Consider the following 6,000-nt stretch of genomic DNA (forward strand, 5'->3'; position numbering starts at 1 on the left):
TGCCATCATGAATTTGCTGTCATGGGTCGGCTCTATGGGTCCTTTCCTGCTGCCTGAGCCCCTTTTCCACAGCCAGGAACAGCCTGGCCCTTCCCAACTGCAATTCCACCGCTGGGAGAAGCACCTGAAGCCTAGTGTTGATTGTGTGTGCACCTTCAGGGTGCTCCCAGGGGTGGGGAACCTTTCAGATCTCCCTCTCTTTGTCCCCAGCACCCGCGTGTCTCATCCAGGCATCTCTTCGTTTACTGTCCACTTGTCAGAGATGTGTTTGCGTTGATTCTATTTTTTAATTTGTTTTTATAATTGACTTCTTCGAGTGGGGTGGTGAAGACTGAATGCTGATTTTCTTTCCTGTTGGCTTGATTCAATGAAGACCTGTGCTTGAATGAAGAGTGTAGCTTAAACCCAGGCTCTGGAAAGGCTGCATCCGGAAGAGAACAAGCACAGCCAAATGTGCAGGTGGAACTACCATGGGAACAAATTCCTTCAGACACTGATTGTTGTGCAACGTGGGGCATCTGACAGCTTGGTCAGAGCAATTTCCTTCTGCAGGGGAAGCCTCTTCCTGCTCTGGGAAGCCTTCAACGTGTAACTGCTATTTAATGCTTTTTCTTTTGGAAATGGAATCACTGTCATGCCAAGACTGGAAGCCCTGAGGTTGAGCTCGTGAGGTCACGGGTTGCTTGGGCAGCCCCTGGTCAGCCCTTGGTCAGTCTTGGTCACCCCTGGTCAGCCCCTGGTCACAGTGCAGCCTGTGAGGAGCAAACTGGGCCCTTCCCAGGGCTGCCATCCCTCGTGGGAGGCTCTGGATCTCACATGTCCCTACGGCTGTGGCAGGGCTGGGAGAGGGGGCTGATGGTTTTTGGAGTTTATTTAATAAAGTAGCTTCCTCCAATCCATTTTACTGATGTTGTACAGAAAAAAAAAAACAAAACCTCCATGGATAAATGACTTGGGCTGCACCTGAGTTTTTGAATCCTGCTATTTAATGAAATAGAATTATGGAGATAAATTTAAGTCCTGCTCGCACAGGAATTAGAGGGAATCTTCAGCTGGGACACAGCTTCCTGTGGGACTTGTTCAGAGAGCAGAGCTGGGCTGGCAACACTGAAAAATGTGTATGTTGGATGATTTTCTGTCTAGTTTTGTGTTTGCCCAAGCAGGGAAGAACTGAGCTGTTCCCTCAGGCTTCCAGCTGAACTCTGGGCTCCCAAACCTGGCACTCGCCTTGTCCTGTCTCTTCCCATGGCCATCACTGGCCCCTGGGGACTGGGATGCTGCTGAGGCTGGGAGGAGTTGTCTGAGCTTAAGTCTTGGTGTATAGGAAGAACGTCCCTCTCCAAAACTGGAACTGCTTCCTCCGCACAGGCTTTATCTTGGGGGAGTTCTGGCTCTTTGGTGCCTTAATTTATTGCACCTTGAAAGTAGAAAAAAATCTCCTTAAATCAGCACTGGGGTTTGGGCTGGCTTGTACCTGGTGGGGACAGGGATGGGGCAGAGCCTATCCCAGTGCCCAGGCAACTGCTGGGGAGGGGAGTTCTCCTTTGCTCTTAGAAATCCAGTGATTTTTGCCCCTGGATTCTGAGAGAGAAATAGAAAAAAAATAGAGACCAAACCTTGTGTGGCAGCTGAGAACCAGCCCTTCTATTGCCCACCATGGGTTTGGGTGTTAAGCATTAAAGTGTTCCTGGGTAACAGCCCCTGAGGGGGATGTTCTGTGCTGGTGGTCACTGGCTGGGCTCTGTCCTTCCCATGGGGTGTGCTCCTGGGGATGGGGAGGGCAGGCCCTGGCTCCTCAGCTCCTCCTGCCTGGTGCCCCAGAGCTGAGCTGTGTTGTCTCTTCTTCCAGGGAGAGGTTGCTCCAAGCCTGGAACCCTTCCAGGGATCCAGGGGCAGCCCCAGCTGCTCTGGGCACCCTGTGCCAGGGCCTGCCCACCCTGCCAGGGCACAATTCCTCACTCCCAATATCCCATCCAGCCCTGCCCTCTGGCAGTGGGAGCCATTCCCTGGGTCCTGTCCCTCCAGGCTCTCTCCAGCTCTCCTCTTGTTGGTCACAGCTGCCTCTCCTCATATCCCCCTGCCCCAAGGCTTTGCCATAGCTGGGAGCAGTGCACTGGAAGTGGGAGCTCCCGAGGCTCTGGGAACATCTTTAAGCTCCTTAAACAGAGCTGGCCTGGTGTCACCTTCTGGCCTGTCAAGGATCTGCAGCTGGCAGTCAGACAGAGCTGGTTTGATCCAGTGAGGGCCCTGAACTCTTCCCTGAGAGCATCCATGCCTGTTTCTGACAGAGCTGGAAAGTCCTTAGGGAAGAGGTGCTTTTGGGAAACCAGCCTTGGCTCCTCCTGGTTTTACCCACCTCTACCTCTGAGCTGTGTCAAAGCAGTGGCTGAGGTGACACAGAGGCTGCTCTTGGTGGGACAAGGACAGGACAAGGGGAAATGGCCTCAAGCTGTGCCAGGGGAGGTTCAGGTTGGATATTGGGAACAATTCCTTCGTGGAAAGGGCTGTCCTGCCCTGGCACAGCTGTGGAGGGATTTAAAAGCCCTGTGGATGTGGCACTTGGGGACATGGGACAGCACTTTGGCCTTGGTTGTGCTGGGAATGGCTGCACTTGATGGGCTCAGAGGGCTTCACCAACCCCAGTGATTCCATGGTGACAATGGGAGCTATGCTGACCTCTTTGCTTGTGGAAAAGACCCTCTGGCCCATCCAGGTGTGGTCAGACCTGGCTGGAGAAGTCCCCAGACTGATCTCCAAGGAAGTGGCTGGGTCATCCATCCCTGCCCCAGGAGCAGAAGTTTTTGGGGTAATTTGCCTCAGCCCACGGCACCCACAGAGCCCATTTGGTCAGAGCTGGTTGGAGACCTCAAAATCTGCCCCTATCCCTCCCTGCCAGCAGGGACACGTTCCTGCTCCTGTCCCTTGGGCTGAAGGGGACACTGTGCTGGCAGTGGCCCCCAGTGAGGTGCTGTGATCCCAGGGGCCCCGATGGCTTTCCCAGAGTCCAGAGTCTGGGGGTTCAGGTACTGCAGTGGGTGTGAATTCCAGTCTGTTCAATGCTACTGCTGAAATATTTATTGTGTTTAAGCCAAACAGAAAACTAATAAAGTTCAGTAAAGAATAAAATTTTCCACACCTTTTACTGGTGTTTGTCTTTTTTTTCTGCTGAACGTGGTGAAGAGGAAAAGGTGGAGCGGGGAATGGGCTGGAGGGCAGTGAGCAGAGATGGATTCAGCAAGTGGCAGAGTGATTTGGGTGGGAAGGGATGCTCAGGGCCAGCTCATTCCATGGGCAGGGACACCTTCCACTGTCCTAGGCTGCTCCCAGCTCTGTCCAACCTGGCCTGGGCACTGCCAGGGATCCAGGGGTGGCCCCCGCTGCTCTGGGCACCTGTGCCAGCCCCTGCCCACCCTCACAGGGAACAATTCACAAGATCCCATCCAGCCCTGCCCTCTGGCAGTGGGAGCCATTCCCTGGCTCCTGTCCCTCCATCCTTGTCCCCAGTCCCTCTGCAGCTCTCCTGGAGCCCCTTCAGGCCCTGCCAGGGGCTCTGAGCTCTCCCTGGATCCTTCTCCCGTCCAGGTGAGCACCCCCAGCTCTCCCAGCCTGGCTCCAGAGCAGAGGGGCTCCAGTTCTCAGAACACATCTGCAGGATGTGAGGGAACAGCCAGGCTGGGGAGCAGCAGAAGGGACACAGGTGACAGCAGTGACAGGGTGTGAAGGTCCCAAGAGCAGCAGAGCAGGCTGCAGGCTGGGGGCCAGTGAAGCACAGACAACTCTTCAACTAATTAAAGTTGAAAAGAAGTAATAAATAGTGATAAATAGTATTATTATTAGTTATTAATTAATAGTATTATTAGTAATAAAAGAAATAATACATTGTATTTATTACAGTGCTGGATGCATGTGGAATCGTTTCCAAACCCATGCATGAGGAGTTGCAGACTCCTGCTCTCTCTACAGAAAAGGTTTTACACATCCAAGATGTTTCTAAGGATGCATAATACATAATCATTATGCTTTGTAATATAATTAGCTGAATATCCATTATGGCTGTGCAATTGTCCTCTTTAATTGGGTCAGTGGGCTTCTGGGGAGGAAGTAAGACATCTTCCTCATGGTAAACTCTTCACCCTTTTCAAGTTGGCAGGGCTTCTTGACTTGCTGCTCCAAACCTCCTCTCATTCTTAGAAGCCAGTGGTACTTATGGCTCCTGCACACTTGGAATGCTTCACCTGTCATTCCCAACCTTGTTTCCGTTATCCCCACCTGGTATTGACTGATTTCCTTGTTAAGCTCTAATCACAGGATATGATTTTTACTAATTATATTTCTAATTTAACCCCTTGACTCAGCCAGCCCTGAGCAGAGCCCAGGAGCCCTGCGGCCTCTCCCGTGCCCTGGGCCGTGCGCTTCCCCCCGGGATAAAGCCTAGGTGTATTTAAACCATGCCTCCTCCTTCCTCATCCTCTCCACGGCTTCCCCTAAGCGGATTGCTGCGGTAGGTGTAATGGAATTAAGGGATTGCGACTGACAATAGGTTTCGGCAGCGCACCGGGCGCCGGCAGCGCGGGCTGCTCCCACCTTCCCAGGTCTGCTCCCACCCTCTCGGGGCTGCTCTCACTCTCCCGGGGATGCTCCCACTCTCCCGGGGATGCTCCCACCCTCTCGGGGCTGCTCCCACTCTCCCGGGGATGCTCCCACCCTCTCAGGGATGCTTCCACCTTCCCGAGGCTGCTCCCACGTTCCCGAGGCTGCTTCCATCTTCATGGGGCTGCTCCCACCTTCCCAGGGCTGCTCGCACTCTCCCAGGACATCTCCCAACCTCCTGCGGCTGCTCCCACCTTCCCGAGGCTGCTCCCACGTTCCCGAGGCTGCTCCCATCTTGCTGGGGCTGCTCCCATCTTGCTGGGGCTGCTCCCACTCTCCCGGGGTTGCTCCCTCCTTCCCGAGGCTGCTCCCACCTTCCCAGACCAGCTCCCACCTTCCTGGGAATGCTCCCACCTTCCCGAGGCTGCTCCCACCCTCTCAAGAATCTCCCATTCTCTCGGGAACGCTCCTACCCTGTCGGGAAAGCTCCCACTTTCATGGGGCTGCTCCCACTCTCCCAGGACATCTCCCAACCTCCTGAGATTGCTCCCACCCTCTTGGGGATGCTCACACCTTCCCGGGGATGCTTCCACCTTCCCAAGGCTGTTCCCACCTTCATGGGGCTACTCACACCCTTCTGGGACTGCTCCCACCTTCCCGGGGCTGCTCTCACCCTCTCAGAAATGCTCCCACCTTCTCAGGGCTGCTTTCACCTTCTCGGGATTGCTCCCACCTATCCGGGGCTCCTCCCACCTTCCCAGGAATGCTCCCACCTTCTCGGGATTGCTCCCATTCTTTCCCGGGGCTGCTCCCACTCTCTCAGGAATGCTCCCACTTTCCGAGGGTTGCTCCCACCTTCCCAGGGCTGTTTCCACCTTCATGGAGCTACTCACACCCTCCTGGGACTGCTCCTACCTTCCCGAGGCTGCTCCCATCTTCATAGGGCAGCTCCCACCCTCTCGGGAATGCTCCCACTCTCTCAGGATTGCTACCATTCTTCCCGGAGCTGCTCTCACCCGTCCGGAGCTGCTCCCATCTTCCCAGGACAGCTCCCACCCTCCCAGGGGCTGTTCCCACCTTCCCGGGGCTGCTCCCACCTTCCCGGGGATGCTCCCACCCTCCTGGTGACAGCCCTAGAGCTGCAGGAGCACTGCAGGATTCCTGCTGTAGGAATCGAGGTACCCGAAGATGAGGGACGGATTCCAGCCCTGCCTGCGCAGGGATGTTTGCAGCTCTGGGAGAGGCAGGAGGGCGATCCTGTGTTAGCACCTCCTGACTGTCACTGAATCATCAATTGATACAATGGGTGGGGTGAAAAGGGAGCTGAAAGCTCATCTCATCCCACCCCTGCACAGGCAGGGACACCTTCCACCATCCCAGGGGGCTCCAAGCCCTGTCCAATCTGGCCTT

Source organism: Melospiza georgiana, chromosome 3 (genome assembly GCF_028018845.1).
Source record: "Melospiza georgiana isolate bMelGeo1 chromosome 3, bMelGeo1.pri, whole genome shotgun sequence".
Classification (NCBI taxonomy): Eukaryota; Metazoa; Chordata; class Aves; order Passeriformes; family Passerellidae; genus Melospiza; species Melospiza georgiana.